Genomic DNA, 16152 nt, shown 5'->3' with positions numbered 1-16152 from the left:
AATAATTGAAATAATAAATTTATTATCTATATTTTACCACAATAAAAAGAGTTGAGAGGCTGCTTCAGGGGTCCAGGGAAGAGATAATTAGACATGAATTGGGGAAAGGTCAAGGGAAACTTAATAAGGAAAATTTATTAAGTGATCCATCCTCCTAGTTATTCTAGCTAGAAACACAGGAGCGATCTATTTTTTAACATTTATTGACCTGATACTACATGACAGGTACTGGGCTGAGACACAAAGAAGGGTAACAATCTCTGCTCTCAAACTGAAAAATGTACTCAATTATCTAGTGAGATAAAAAGATACATATGCAATATTCATAATACAACATGTCAGGGTGGCATTTGACACAAGTAAAGGATATTATGGAAACACAGTGGAGGGCAACTAATAAGTTACATGGAATAATCAGGGAAGGGTTCTGAGACCTGGTATCTCCTGAATTGGGTCTTAAACAGTGAAGAAGACCTTACCAGGTAAAGGGGAGTTGGAGGAAAGAGGGGAATTCCAAGTAGAAAAGAGCATATGAGGTGTTGCTGAAACATTTGCTGGGAGGCATAGAGGAACAAAGAAGAGACAGGATGTCCTGGCAACTGAAGGACTCCTGTTGCTCCAGTGTATCTGCTCCTTCCATGTTGGGGCCCACTCCCTTGGCCCACATGGGTGGTGATGGAGCCCAGAATCCTCAACCTTCCCAGCTGGGGAGAGAAGCCTCATCAGACAGAGTGGATGCCTAGTACCTTTGGGACCTTTGGGAAACAGTCCCCATAAATTGCCTGGGTCCCTATTCAGACGGGGGAGCAGTGGAGGGGGCCCTTCAGAAGATTTTGATGATGGTGTAGACCTCAGCAATAGTGTAGTTATCATGGAAGATTAAGAGTGGATAAATGACAGATACCTGGAGCTAACTCTAGAGTGTTATTAATGAGTTCCTCTGGGACACATCTTAGAGACTCTCAGAACGAATGCAGGAGTCGTTTGAGGGGAACTGAACTTCCAGGGGTGTCTCTAATGGTGGTTAAGGTCAGAAAAGCATATTGTATAGTGGATAAGAGCAGGCCTCCAAGTCAGGCCCACTTAGGCTCTGCCAGTTAATAACTATGTGAACTGGGCAATTTTGTTAACCTCTCTGAACGTCTTTTTCTATAAATGACACTCACAATAGCACCTGCTTCATGGTGCTGCCATGAGGACTGAGTGTAACAACACCCCTGTCCTTCTCACAGCACCTGAAACATGGTGAGGCACTCACTATAGTTACTACAACCACTACTATTAAAGTGACACCAGAGAGGAGGAGTCAAGATGGCAGTGCGGGAAGATACCTAGTTAGCGTCTCTGCACAACTAGGGCGCCTGCCAGCCACTAGTGGGGTACCCTGACGCCCAAGGAGATGGGAGGAACCCCCAAGTGAACCGGTAGGATGTGGGGGGACTGAGGGGGGAGGAGAAGCGGAGGCCAGACAGGATCGGCACCCCTGAGGCTGAGGAGAGCAGGAGAGGCAGGCTGGAGGGGCCCCCTGGGAGGAGCAGGAGAGGAGGGCGTTTTCCCCGCCCACTCGAGCCAAGGAAGCCTGCTGGGCTCCCAGGTGATGTCTCCCACCCTCTGAGACCAGGGGTGGGGGGCACGCCTGGCCCCTTCTGTTCCATTGAGCCTAAGCCCCACTCCCCACAGCCCCCAGGGCCTTTTCCAGCCCTGTGGGTCCTGAGCATAGGCCTCGCCCACTGCCCAAACCTCACCCTTGCTTAGGCCCTGTTCTCCACAGCCAAGGCCCTTTCCCCCTTTTTTTCTTCCCTCCTCCTCTTTTTTACTATTGTGGTACTGTTGTACCTTCAGTTGTTGATTCATCTATATTTTTACTTTTATATTCTTTCTAAAATAGCTGTTAGTTTCCTAGTCTAATTTTATTTTGTACTTTGTTACTTTTCTCCCTCTTTTTTTTTTTTTTTTTGCCATCCCACGCAGCTTGTGGGATCGTGGCTCACAAGCTGGGGGTCAGGACAAAACTCCTGTGGTGGAAGTTCCAAGTCCGAACCACTGGACTAACAGAGACCCAGACCCCAGGGAATATTTATCAGAGAGAGGTCTCACGGAGGTCCTCATCTCAGCACCAAGACCCAACTCTACCCAACAGTCTACAAATTCCAGTGTTGGAAGCCTCAGGACCAAAAATCGGTAAGACAGGAACACAATCCCACTCATAAAAAAAAAATGAGATGATAAAAAATATGTCACAGATGAAGGAACAAGGTAAAAACCTACAAGACCAAATAAATGAATAGGAAATAGGCAATCTTCCTGAAAAAGAATTCAGAGTAATGATAGTAAAATTATCCAGAATCTCAGAAATAGAATGGAGGCATGGATTGAGAAAATACAATAAATGTTTAACAAAGATCTAGAAGAACTTAAGAACAAACAAACAGAGATGAACAACACAATAACTGAAATGAAAAATACACTAGAAGGAATCAATAACAGAATAACTGTGACAGAAGAACAAATAAGTGAGCTGGAAGACAAAATGGTGGAAATAACTATCAAGGAGCAGAATAAAGAAAAAAAGAATGAAAAGAATTGAAGACAATCTCAGAGACCTCTGGGACAACACTAAATGCACCAATATTTGAATTATAGGGTTCTTCCCAGAAGAAGAGAAAAAGAAAGGGTCTGAGAAAATATTTGAAGAGATTACAGTCAAAAACTTCCCTAACATGGGGAAGAAAATAGTCACCCAAGGCCAGGAAGCACAGAGAGTCCCATACAGGACAAACCCTAGGAAAAACACACCAAGACACATGTTAATCAAACTAACAAAAATTAAATTCAAAGAAAAAATATTTAAGGCAGCAAGGGAAAAACAAAAAATAACATAAAAAGGAATCCCCATAAGGTTATCAGTTGATTTTTTCAGCAGAAACTCTGTAGGCCAGAAGGGAGTGGCAGGAGTGATGAAAGAGAAAAATCTACAGCCAAGATTACTCTACCCAGCACGGATCTCATTCAGATTTGACAGAGAAATCAAAAGTTTTTCAAACAAGCAAAACTAAGAGAATTCAGCGCCACCAAACCAGCTTTACAACAAATGCTGAAGAAACTTCTCTAAGTGGGAAACACAAGAGAAGAAAAAGACCCACAAAAACAAACCCAAAACAATTAAGGAAATGGTAATAGGAACATACATATCGACAATACCCTTGAATGTAAATGGATTAAATTCCCCAACCAAAAAACACAGACTGGCTGAATGGATACAAAAACAAGACCCGTACATATGCTGTATACAAGAGACCCACTTCAGACCTAGGGACACATACAGACTGGAAGTGAAGGGATGGAAAAAGATAGTCCATGCAAATGGAAATCAAAAGAAAGCTGGAGTAGCAATACTCATATCAGACAAAATACACTTTAAAGACTGTTACAAGAGATAAGGAGGGACACTACCTAATGATCGAAGGATCAATCCAAGAAGAAGATATAACAATTTTGAATGTTTATGCACCCAACATAGGAGAACCTCAATACATAAGGCAAATGCTAACAACCATGAAAGGAGAAATCGACAATAACACAATAATTTTAGAGGGCTTTAACACCCCACTTAAACCAATGGACAGATCATCCAAACAGAAAATAAATAAGGAAACACAAGCTTTAAATGACACAATAGACCAGATAGATTTAATTGATATTTATAGAACATTCCACCCAAAAGTGGCAGAATACACTTTCTTCTCAAGCGCACATGGAACATTCTCCAGGATAGATCACATCTTGGGTCACAAATCAAGCCTCAGAGAATTTAAGAAAGTTGAAGTCTTATCAAGCATCATTTCTGACCACAACACTATGAGACTGGAAATCAATTACAGGAAAAAAAACTGTAAAAACCACAAATACATGGAGGCTAAATAGTGTGCTACTAAATAACCAAGAGATCACGGATGAAATCAAAGAAGAAATTTAAAAATACATAGAAATAAATGACAACAAAAACATGACGACCCAAAACCTATGGGATGCAGCAAAAACAGTTGTAAGAGGGAAGTTCATAGCAATTCAGTCTCATCTCAAAAGACAAGAAAACCTCAAATAAACAATCTAACCCTACACTTAAAAAAACTAGAGAAAGAAGAACAAAGAAAACCCAAAGCCAGTAGAAGGAAAGAAATGATAAAGATCAGAGCAGAAATAAATGAAATAGAAGTGAAGAAAATGATAAACCCTTAACCAGACTCATCAAGATAAAAAGGGAGAGGATGCAAATCAATAAAATTACAAATGAAAAAGGAGAAATCACAACTGACACCACAGTAATACAAAGGATTATAAGAGACCACTACAGACAACTCTATGCCAATGAACTGGAAAACCACGAAGAAATGGACAAATTCTTGGAAAGGTACAATTTTCCAAGACTGAACCAGGAAAAATTAGAAAATATAAACAGATCTATCAGAAGTAATGAAATTGAAACCATAATTAAAAATCTTCCAACAAACAGAAGTCCAGGACCAGATGGCTTCACGGGCGAATTCTATCAAACATTTAGAGAAGACCTAACACCAATCCTTCTCAAACTCTTCCAAAAAATTGCAGAGGGAGAAACACTCCCAAATGCATTCTATGAAGCCACCATCACTCTGATATCAAAACCAGAAAAAGATATCACAAAAAAAGAAAATTATAGACCAATATCACTGATGAATATAGATGCAAAATTCCTGAACGGCATACTAGCAAATAGAATCCAAGAACACATTAAAAGGATCATACATCATGATCAAGCGGGATTCATCCCAGGGATGCAAGGATTCTTCAATATATGCAAATCAATCAATGTGATATACCACATTAACAAATTAAGGAATAAAAACCATATGATCATCTCAATAGATGCAGAAAAATGTTTTGACAAAATTCAACACCGATTTATGATAAAAACTCTCATAAAATGGGCATAGAGGGAACTTACCTCAACATAATAAAGGCCATTTATGACAAACCCACAGCCAACATCGTTCTCAATGATGAAAAACTGAAACCATTTCCACTAAGATTAGGAACAAGACAAGGTTGCCCATTCTCACCACTATTATTCAACATAGTTTTGGAAGTCCTAGCCATGGCAATCAGAGAAGAGAAAGAAATAAAATGAATCCAAATCAGAAAAGAAGAAGTAAAACTGTCACTGTTTGCAGGTGACATGATACTATACATAGAAAATCCTAAAGATGCTACCAGAAAACTACTAGAACTAATCAACGAATTTGGTAAGGTTGCAAGATACAAAATTAATGCACAGAAACCTCTGGTGTTCCTACAGACCAACAACAAAAAATCAGAAAGAGAAATTAAGGAAACACTCCCATTTACCATTGCAACAAAAAGAATTAAATACTTAGGAATAAACCTGCCTAAGGAGGCGTAAGACTTGTATTCTGAAAACTTAAAACACTGATGAAAGAAATCAAAGATGACGTAAACAGATGGAGAAGTATACCATGTTCTTGGATTGGAAGAATCAATATTGTGAAAATGACTATACTACCCAAAGCAATCTACAGATTCAGTGCAATCCCTATCAAACTACCAATGGCATTCTTCACAGAATTAGAACAAAAAATTTTACAATTTATATGGAAACACAAAAGACCCCAAATAGCCAAAGCAATCTAGAAAAACGGAGTTGGAAGAATCAGGCTCCCTGACTTCAACCTATACCACAAAGCTACAGTAATCAAAACAGTATGGTACTGGCACAGAAGCAGAAATATAGATCAATGGTACAGGATAGAATGCCCAGAGATAAGCCCACGCACATATGGTCACCTAATTTATGACAAAGGAGGTAAGAACATACAGTGGAGAAAAGACAGTCTCTTCAATAAGTGGTGCTGGGAAAACTGGACAGCTACATGTAAAAGAATGAAATTAGAACACTCCCTAACACCATACACAAAAATAAACTCCAAATGGATAAAAGACCTAAATGTAAGGTGAAACACTATAAAACTCTTAGAGAAAAACATAGGAAAAACACTCTTTGACATAAACCACAGCAAGATCTTTTTAGACCCACCTTCTAGAGTAATGGAAATAAAAACAAAAATAAACAAACGGGACTTAATTAAACTTAAAAGCTTTTACACAGCAAAGGAAACCATAAACAAGACAAAAAGACATCCCTCAGAATGGGAGAAAATATTTGTGAATGAAACAACAAAGGATTAATCTCCAAAATATACAAACAGCTCAAGGAGCTCAATATCAAAAAAGCAAACAATCCAATCCAAAAATGGGCAGAAGACCTAAATAGACATTTCACCAAGGAAGACATACAGATGGCCAAGAGGCACATGAAAATATGCTCAACATCACTAATTATTAGAGAAATGCACATCAAAACTACAATGAGGTATCACCTCACACTGGTCAGAATGGCCATTATCAAAAAATCTAGAAACAATAAATGCTGGAAAGGGTGTGGTGAAAAGGGCACACTCCTGCACTGTTGGTGGGAATGTAAATTGATACAACCACTATGGAAAACAGTATACTGGGCATATACCCTGAGAAAACTATAATTCAAAAAGAGTCATGTACTACAATGTTCACTGCAGCACTATTTACAATAGCCAAGACGTGGAACCAGCCTAGAAGTCCATCAACAGATAAGTGGTTGAAGAAGATGTGGCACATATATACAAAGGAGTGTTACTCAGCCATAAAAGGAAACAAAATTGAGTTATTTGTAGTGAGGTGGATGGACCTAGAGTCTGTCATACAGAGTGAAGTAAGTCAGAAAGCAGAAAACAAATACCACATGCTAACACATATATATGGAATGTAAGAAAAATATGGTACTGATGAACCTAGTTGCAGGGCAGGAATAAAGATGTAGACATAGAGAATGGTCTTGAGGACATGGGGTGGGAGGGGAAAGCTGGGGCGAAGTGAGAGTAGCATCGACGTATATATACTACCTAACGTAAAATAGCTAGTGGGAAGCAGCAGCATAGCACAGGGAGATCAGCTCGGTGCTTTGTGACCACCTAGAGCGGTGGGTTAGGGAGGATGGGAGGGAGGCTCAAGAGGGAGGGGATATGGGGACATATGTATGCAAATGGATGATTCACTTTGGTGTACAACAGAAACTAACATAGTATTGTGAAGCAATTATACTCCAATAAAGATCTATTAAAAAAAAAAAGTGACACCATTTTACCTTCCCCAAGCAGGAGGACAACACAGTCAGAAATGGAGATCCCAGTGGTAACATTTTCACAATTATAATGTAAATCAGCATTTTTTAAGAGTTAGCTTTCTAGATGTTTCCTTTCCACAGAGTGAAGGACACCCACGTAATTAATCTTTTTCCAGCTGAATATCTCTTTACGAAGCAAAAAAAAAGGGAAGTTACAGGTTATTGAGAAATTGCTTTCAGTCTACTGCCATATATTGACTGTCTGAACATTAATTTCGGAGTGAACTAATTAACAAGAAATTTTCTTCCTGTCCTTATTTTCATAGTTCTTTGTTTAGTACAAACCAGGCAGTCCAGTTAAAGACATTAGTTCACTAGACAGAGCTGATGTCCTGAGAGACCACTGTAGCGGGAGGATGGGTATTTCACACACAGGGTAAAGGAACACAGGGCAGCTATTTCTGAGGCTGAAAAAAAGGAACATCAACACATTTCTGTGAGTTTTTTCCCTGAAAATTGTGCCAGGTATACATTTTATATTTTCACATGTCAGGAAGCTGAATATCTTAAAATATGGGAGTGAATTCAACTCCAGTGCCATATACTAAAATCTTAAATCATTCTTATCATACAAAGGATCCAAAAGGTAAGTGAAATGAAGCTTTATAATTTTTTTAATAAAAGAAAAATAAAGCCAAGTGAGGAAAATGAAATCTAATGAGTAAAAATATAATTTATAGGGAAAAACATAAAATTTTTCTCGGTGAAATTAAATCTGGTAGTCTTATTGGAAAATAGAACTTCCAGTTCTGTACTGAAACTGATGCCTTAAAAAAAACTGGGAGTACAAAATTATCTTGCAATATTCCCAATTTCTACCTTGTCTATTAAGAAGAATGATCTTCAAACTGTGCAGATAGGACAAACATTAAGTGGGAACTGAATCCCAAGATACAAAGAAGGGTAAAAGAGCATGTGGTCACAGTAAATGTTATCATGGTTTCAGACCAAGATATATTATATTTCAGGATATAAAAGGAATGTGCAGGTACAGTCAAGCACGCAAATAGATTACTAGTGAGAAATTGTAGAGAAATAGAGAGGAATCTTAAGACTTGAGGGGAAAAAAATGTCTCTCTCTTCCAAAAAGTAAGCCCAAGAAACTACCAAAAAATAAACTTTGTATATCAATATATACATGGCAAAATCCTAAAATGGTTTATGGCTTGCCAATACTTAGGAAACTAATAGAAGGTCAAGATGATCCATAGAATCCAAGTGGGTTCACTAAGGGAAAAAACTGCCCAACTAACCAGCAGTTAAGGGGTGGTCACAGACACTGTATACCAGGATTTTAGTTATGCAGTTTAAGAGCTCCTCAAAAAAAACCAAACCCTCATGGACCAAGGGCATATTTGCATACTCAGTGTAGGTGAATTCATAAATGGTTGAATAATATTAAATATGGATAAGAATCCACTTAGAGGTTTAAGGAGTTTTGTATCTGGTCTAGTTCTTTTCTGTAATGTTGTCCATGACCTGAATGAACACCAGCACATAAATCTCAATTGCATGATTATCTCATTAAATTACAATAAATACTTTAAAAGATTTTTGCCTTTTTCCCCAGATTGGTGGAAAATTGGGTCCAAAATAAATAAGATGAAATTAATGAAATGTAAATAGGAAATTTTACATATCACTTCAAATGACAAACATACAAGGCTTTTCTCACTTTATCTTCAGAATGACCCTGTGAGGTGGGTATTACATTTGCCATGTTACAGATGATGATACTGAGGTTTGCCAGATTAGCAACTTTCCCAAATCCTGTTCCAACCTCTTGCTTCCATTATCACATCTTCATTTAGTCAATGCAACTCTCCTGTCTCCCTCATGTAAGGAAACTTGTGATTACATTGGGCGTACCCAGATAATCCAAGATGATCTCCTCATCTCAAGATCTTTCACTTAATTCCATCTGCAAAGTTTCTTTTGCTACATTGAGTAACATTCACAGGCTTCAGGAATTCGAACATGGACCTCTTTGGGGGCCACTATTCAGCCTAACCATACTGCTGCATGCTGAGCAGGGTGGGGAGTTGTGGGTGATGAGGTCAGAGAGGTGACTGGGAACTAAATCGCATGGGCCTTGAAGGCCGCCCTAAGAATCTTGGGTTTTACCATAAGTTAAGTGGAAAGCCACGCAGAGGAGTGACAGGGTTGAACTGTGTCTTTAAGGACCACTCCAGGGGCTGTACTGAGAAGAGACTGCAGGGAGGCATGATAGGTGCAGGGGGAGGAGTGAGGAGGTGCTTGCAGTGATGTAGGTGAGAGATGATGGCAGCTCACATCAGGGTGGTATCAGCGGAAGTGGTCAGAGGTGGTTGGATTCTGGAGATACTGAAGAGTAGAGCCAACAGGATTATCTGGCAGATTCCATGTGCTCAGAGAAAGAGGGGTCAAGGGTGCTTGCTTTTACATCTGAGCAGCTCAAAGAATGGAGTAGTCATCAACTCAAATGGAAACTTCTGTAGAGAGAGTAATTGGAGGGGTAATTAGAAAAGAACCATACATTCTGTTTTGGCTATGTCAATCATCAGGACTATTAGACATCCAAGCAGAGATCTTGAATAGAGTTGGACTTAGGAATCTGGAATTTAAGAGAAAATTTGGAGCTAGAAATATAAATCTGGGAATATGAGAATTGTCAGCATATAGATGGTGTTTTCAGTCACAAAACTGGGTGAGATCATCAGGGGGGTAAGTGGAAGGTAAAAAAGAGATGAAGGTCTGAACTCTGGAGCACATCCATATTCTCAGCACAGGAAGGAGGAGGGAAGCTATAACCAGAGGCTAATCGAAAATCAGGGTGCAAGTGTAGTTCCTGGAAGACAAGTGAGAAGAGTGAATAGATGAAGGACGATAAGTTATCATCTATGACACACGAGATAAGTACAGAGAAACAGACTGACCAACCCACATGATCTGGGGTAGCCTGATAACTCTGGGTGTGAAGGGCCAAGACAGTGAGTTGATGTAGATAAATCACTTAGAACAATGGTTTCCAAGCTTTGCTTCATTTTGGAATCACCTGAGAATCTTTCAAAAGTGGTGACACTTGGCTCCCTCCCCCAGGCACCCTGATTAGGATTTTTTAAAGTTCCCCAGCGGAATCTAATGTGCAGCAAAGTCTGGGACACACTAGTTTAGAAAAATGCCCAGTGTATCAGAAGCTTTCTCAGTATAAATTAAGTTGAGGAAGCTTGTGGGAAGAGAGAGGGTTTAAGGGGAGGGAGGGGGTGGAAATCAGTGTGCAACTAGCAAATTATGTGGACGGCATAATTGTAAACTAGGTGCTTGTTATTAAAGGGTTGCGCTGGCAGGCGTAATTACATTTGAAAAAAATTTACATTACAAATTACATTTGGTGCACCAAAATTTTTGGTCCTTATACCAAAATTAAGTAGGTATTTGTTTCTGCTCAGCATCTGTTGCACAAAAGCAAAACAAAAGTCTCTAAGTGTGAGACTTATGCCTCCAAATGGTGGGCCAGACCCCAAAAGCCACCGACTGAAAGAAGCCAGTAGAGTCACCCTCAATCCCAGCGACAATTTGTAGGGATGCTTCCCAACCAGTACGAAAAGCGATTTCTGCCACCACGTCAGACTGCCTGCAGAATAAGGTCACAGATAGGTTTTCTTTCTTTTGTAGCTGATGTAACCCTATCCAGATTGGTTTTTTTCTCCCTCCTAGAAAACTTGCAGCTGTTAGTTTAATGCCAAGTTGCCTGTTTCAAATAGAGTTCAATAAAGAAGGCCTAACTCAGATAACGAGAGGCTCTAGGAGATTCTTGATACACCAGCTGTTAACTTTTGTGTTGAAATTCTGGTTGGATATTTGATGCTTTCCTTTAATTCAGAAAAGCACTTAAAGCACTCAGGGAAGCACCAGATTGATTTTCAACTTGGGAACCCCCAGTCCGCAGAGCAACTCAGAAACAGTTTTAATAACATTGTGTGAGTGTTTTCTGCTCTATCAAGCAGGTAAAATGGACTTATAAATGCATTCTGGACAAAGAGTTTGCTTATGATGCAATAAGGAGTTTATACTGAAGAAAATGTGGACAAAATCAGGTGGGAAATCGCATGCGGGTGACCTGACTTGATAGGAGGATTCAGAGATTAGTAGAGGGGGTGCTGACGGCTAGGAATTGGGGTGGCAATTGGAAAGGAAAGACCTGGAAAAAAGAAAGAGAACCCAGATGAGAGAGAAGTGGTAGGTAAAATAATAAACTAATCATCAGGAACAGGAGAGAGAAGAAACAAAAGAAAGAGAAAAAGAAGACAGTCCCTGAACAAGGGAGAAAAGGAAGAAGCCAGTTAATATGGAAAACTTTGGGCAGGGAAAGGAACGGGACCAGCATAGAACCAGACGATGAGGTGGTTAGGGCAGAAGCTGGGAGAAGACTGCCCAGGTCCTGATGTGAAGGAGGAAATAGGATTAAACTCACTGTCTTCTGTCGTTATTGGCAACTTTTCAAACTGTCATACCTACAGCAAAAAAGCATCCGAATAATACAAAAACTATCTGTAGATAACAGAGATTCAAATAGTTGTGGTTAATTTATTACTGATACGTTTCCAATGTGAAAGGTCTGATGAATGTCCATAACAAGGATGATGCAACTGACAGCAAATTTGGTTGTACACGTGGCGTGAAGAACAAGATAATAAAGCCATTTCAAAACACTTTGGTAAAATGTCTCCTAAGGACCATGATTAAGCCTATTTTCCAAGAAGTTAGTGAAATGTTACATCTGATTTATAAAATTAGAATGTACTCTTTACAGAGGAAATAATTTCAACATATAAAATAATAATCCTGAGACATATTACACACAACATACCAATAATATGCAAAGCATATGCTAAGAATATCCCAAGATTATTAAGTAAAGTGATTTAGTAAGTCTGGAGTAGAGTCTAGACATCTGTATTTTTATAAAACCTCATGCATGCATCTGATGTATATACAATCCCCAGAGCCACTGGCCCAGAAGGTGTCAGATTTAAATGAAGAATAAAGTTGTGGCCAATAAGCATTTTAAATAATAATTGAAATTTATGACTAACAACACTTTACTGTTGATGCCTAATGTCATCAGTCAAAACTGCACCAAGACTTTGATAAATAGAAGCGTGTCATGTACCACAAGGGCATTGACACATTCCCAGGAACCTCCCAAATAGGATGCAGTTTCTGAAATATTTATATTAATAATATTTTACTCATAAAAATTTTACTTAGGGGGCTTCCCTGGTGGCGCAGTGGTTGAGAGTCTGCCTGCTGATTCAGGGGACGCGGGTTCGTGCCCCAGTCTGGGAAGATCCCACATGCCGTGGAGCGGCTGGGCCCGTGAGCCATGGCCGCTGAGCCTGCGCATACGGAGCCTGTGCTCCGCAACGGGAGAGGCCACAGCAGTGAGAGGCCCGCGTACCGCAAAAAAAAAAAAAATTTTACTTAGGGGAGGATACGTATCTCTTTTGATTTGACATCTCTTCTCGTGCAACCCATCAATAGGAATATAGATTTTTTTTTTAAACCTAATTATTTCTAGTGCTTTACATGGTGAAAGAACACATCTCTGTGATTTTGCAGGGGCCCTCTGGGAATCATAAATACAGTTTTAGATACAAACGATATCCTGAGAGTTTTACTTTTTGTTGTTCTATACTGTCTGATTTTGGGAAGACAAAATAACAAATATTATCAGAGGAGATATAGACACTTGATTAAGTGGGTGCCTGAGAAACAATACTTGTTACCTATTTAATTGAAGTGACAAGAAATTAAAAATAAACATTGAAGGTAACATAATTGTAAAAATGTTAGCTCTTTCAGAAGTGAGGATTCTTCTCTTTTTTGTTGTTGTTTTCTTAAATAAGCCAGGATGTGACAAAGTCAGCATAAAGCGCAGAAAGTTACTCTGATAAGACAATCTTTGCTATGTAGGTAGATGACACTGAAAGATTAACCCTTCATATTGGAAGTGAAAGCCATAAATGGTAAATCAAGGAAGCAATTTCATCAACATTGAGCAAATTTGCTAAGCCATTAACACATTCCATAGCTTTTCAGACTCAGGTATTATAAACCAAGGCAAATAAAATTTACATTCCAAGCTTTGCCTTTCCTTGTGCTCTTTAATTTTCTGGAACATATTGCCTGGCACTTGAGGACAAATCCTGCGAGACCACGAGAACTAATTTCAGAAGATGTTATTAGCATAGGATGCTTTCATCACTACTACCTTCAAGTAACCAATAAAGAAGCATTTTTAAAGGTTCTCAGTTTCAATTTCCAATACAGTCAGTACCAGTAGCTACAACCCCCATAAACTCTTTGGAGTCCTCAATAAGTTTTAAGAGTGTAAATGGGTTTGAAGAACAAAAAAAGAAAAAAAGAAAGGAAAAATGACAGAGGAGTACTATTTTAGGGGAAAACTATTATTTTCCTTGAAAAATAGAAGCACATTTGTCGTCGTATTTTCTCTGACACCATTGCTCCTAGAGTAGTCTCAAACACCAATATTAATTATAACTTTAAACCGAACCAAAGTGACCAACTTCTATTTCATAGAGAAAACTTCAAAGTAGATAATGGAGAATTGCCTGTCACCAGTCAGCGTTTTAGCCAACAAGGAGAACTCATAAATACATCTAACACAACTTTCTAAATACACACACTTACTACAACTTTATATCCCTTCTGAAAGTGGCAAAAATTAATGAAAGATATAGCTTATCTGTAGCATGTTAAAAGCAAAAGCATATAAACATAAAATTATGCTCAGTGATCAGTGTTTCAGGGGTTTATCTTACTTTGAAATAATTTAGGTGTCCAGTGATTATCCATTAATTAGCTCTATTTAATCAGTCTAAGGATTCAAATTCCCTAGAGTTCTTTTTGTAAAATTGAGATATAATTCACATAATATAAAATTAGCCTTTTTATTCTACAAATCATTTTCACAGTTGTTCTCTCTTTTTTTTAAATTTATTTAATTTATTTATTTTTGGCTGCATTGGGTCTTCATTACTGCATGCGGGCTTTCTCTAATTGTGGTGAAAGGGAGCCACTCTTCGTTGCGGTGCGCGGGCTTCTCATTGCGGTGGCTTCTCTTGTTGCGGAGCACGGGCTCTAGGCACACGGGCTTCACTAGTTGCGACACGTGGGCTCAGTAGCTGTGGCTCATGGGCTCTAGAGCGCGGGCTCAGTAGTTGTGGCACACGGGCTTAGTTGCTCTGTGGCATGTGGGATCTTCCCGGACCAGGGCTTGAACCCGTGTCCCCTGCATTGGCAGGTGGATTCTTAACCACTGCGCCACCAGGGAAGCCCCCAAATTAGCCATTTTAATGTGTACAATTCAGTGGTTTTTAGTATATTCACAAGATTGTACAACCATCACCATTACCCAGAATATTTTCGTCACCCCAAAAAGAAAACCCATAACCATTAGCAATCATTCTCTATAATACCCTTTCCCCTCTATCTCAGCAACTGCTAATATACATTATGTCTCTCTGTTTTACCTATTCTGGACGTTTCACATAAATAGAATATACAACATGTGGCTTTTAGTGTCTGGCTCCTTTCTCTTAGCATATTGTTTTCAAGGTTCATCCATTCCTAGAGCAAGTATCAGTATTTCATGCCTTTTAGGGCCAAATAATATTTCATTGTATGGATATACCACATTTAGTTTATCTGTTCATCAGTTGGTGGACATATGGGTTGTCTCCACTTTTTGGTTATTATGAATAATGCTGCTATGACCCTCTGTATACAAGTTTTGGTATGAAAATATGTTTTGAATTTTCCTGAGTGGAACCTAGGGGTGGAATTTCTCGATCACAAGGTAACTGTATATATTTCATTTTTGAAGAACTACAGAACTGCTTTCCACAGCAGCTGCATTATTTTACATTCAGACCAGCAGTAGCTGAGGGTTCCAAATTCTCTACATTCTCACCAACACTCATTATTGTGTATTTGATTCTAGCCATCTTGGTGCACATGAACTGGTATCTCATGGTGGTTTTTTTTTTTTTTTTTTTTTCGGTATGTAGGCCCTTCACTGTTGTGGCCTCTCCCATTGCGGAGCACAGGCTCCGGACGTGCAGGCTCAGCGGCCATGGCTCATGGGCCCAGTTGCTCCGTGGCATGTGGGATCTTCCTGGACCGGGGCACGAACCCGTGTCTCCTGCATCGGCAGGCAGACTCTCAACCACTGCGCCACCAGGGAAGCCCTCATGGTGGTTTTGATCTGCAATTCCTTAATGACTAATTATGTTGAGCATCTTTTTCATATGCTTATTGGCCATTTGTATATGATCTTTGGAGAAATGTCAAGTCAGATCCTTTGCCAATTTTTCAATTGGTTGTCATTTTATTATTAAATTCCCTAAAGATCTTGGAAATTATCTTCAAGCTGACATACTACAAAACATGATTCCTATTAAAATAAAGCATCTGTCAAAATAATGATTCAATTTAGTTGTAGAAAAAGTGGCATTTTTCATAACCAATCAGTACACCTGCATAAGTTTAGAGAAAGCAGGTCCCAATAGAATAAAAATGTGCTTTTACATTATACTTGATATTGATAAATCAGAGAAAATATTGGTTTTTTTTATTATACCAAAATTATTCAACTAGTCTTATTTGCCAAAGGTTTACCTTAATTACATCAACTTGGATTCTTAAAATGTTTCTGAGTTAGTTTCTGCAAGAGTACATTTTATTTTAATTGTAGCATATTGAAAGTATTACTAGTTCAAGCTCCCTGTTTTCTTGGAATTTTAGAGACATTGAAAGGACACTTATCTCTACAAGCCAGCTGGAATAGAGCTCCTTTATTTTTCTATTTACTC

Source organism: Lipotes vexillifer, unplaced genomic scaffold, assembly GCF_000442215.2.
Source record: "Lipotes vexillifer unplaced genomic scaffold, Lipotes_vexillifer_v1.1 scaffold815, whole genome shotgun sequence".
In the NCBI taxonomy this organism is placed as follows: Eukaryota; Metazoa; Chordata; class Mammalia; order Artiodactyla; family Lipotidae; genus Lipotes; species Lipotes vexillifer.
Note: the sequence above shows the minus strand (reverse complement) of the source record.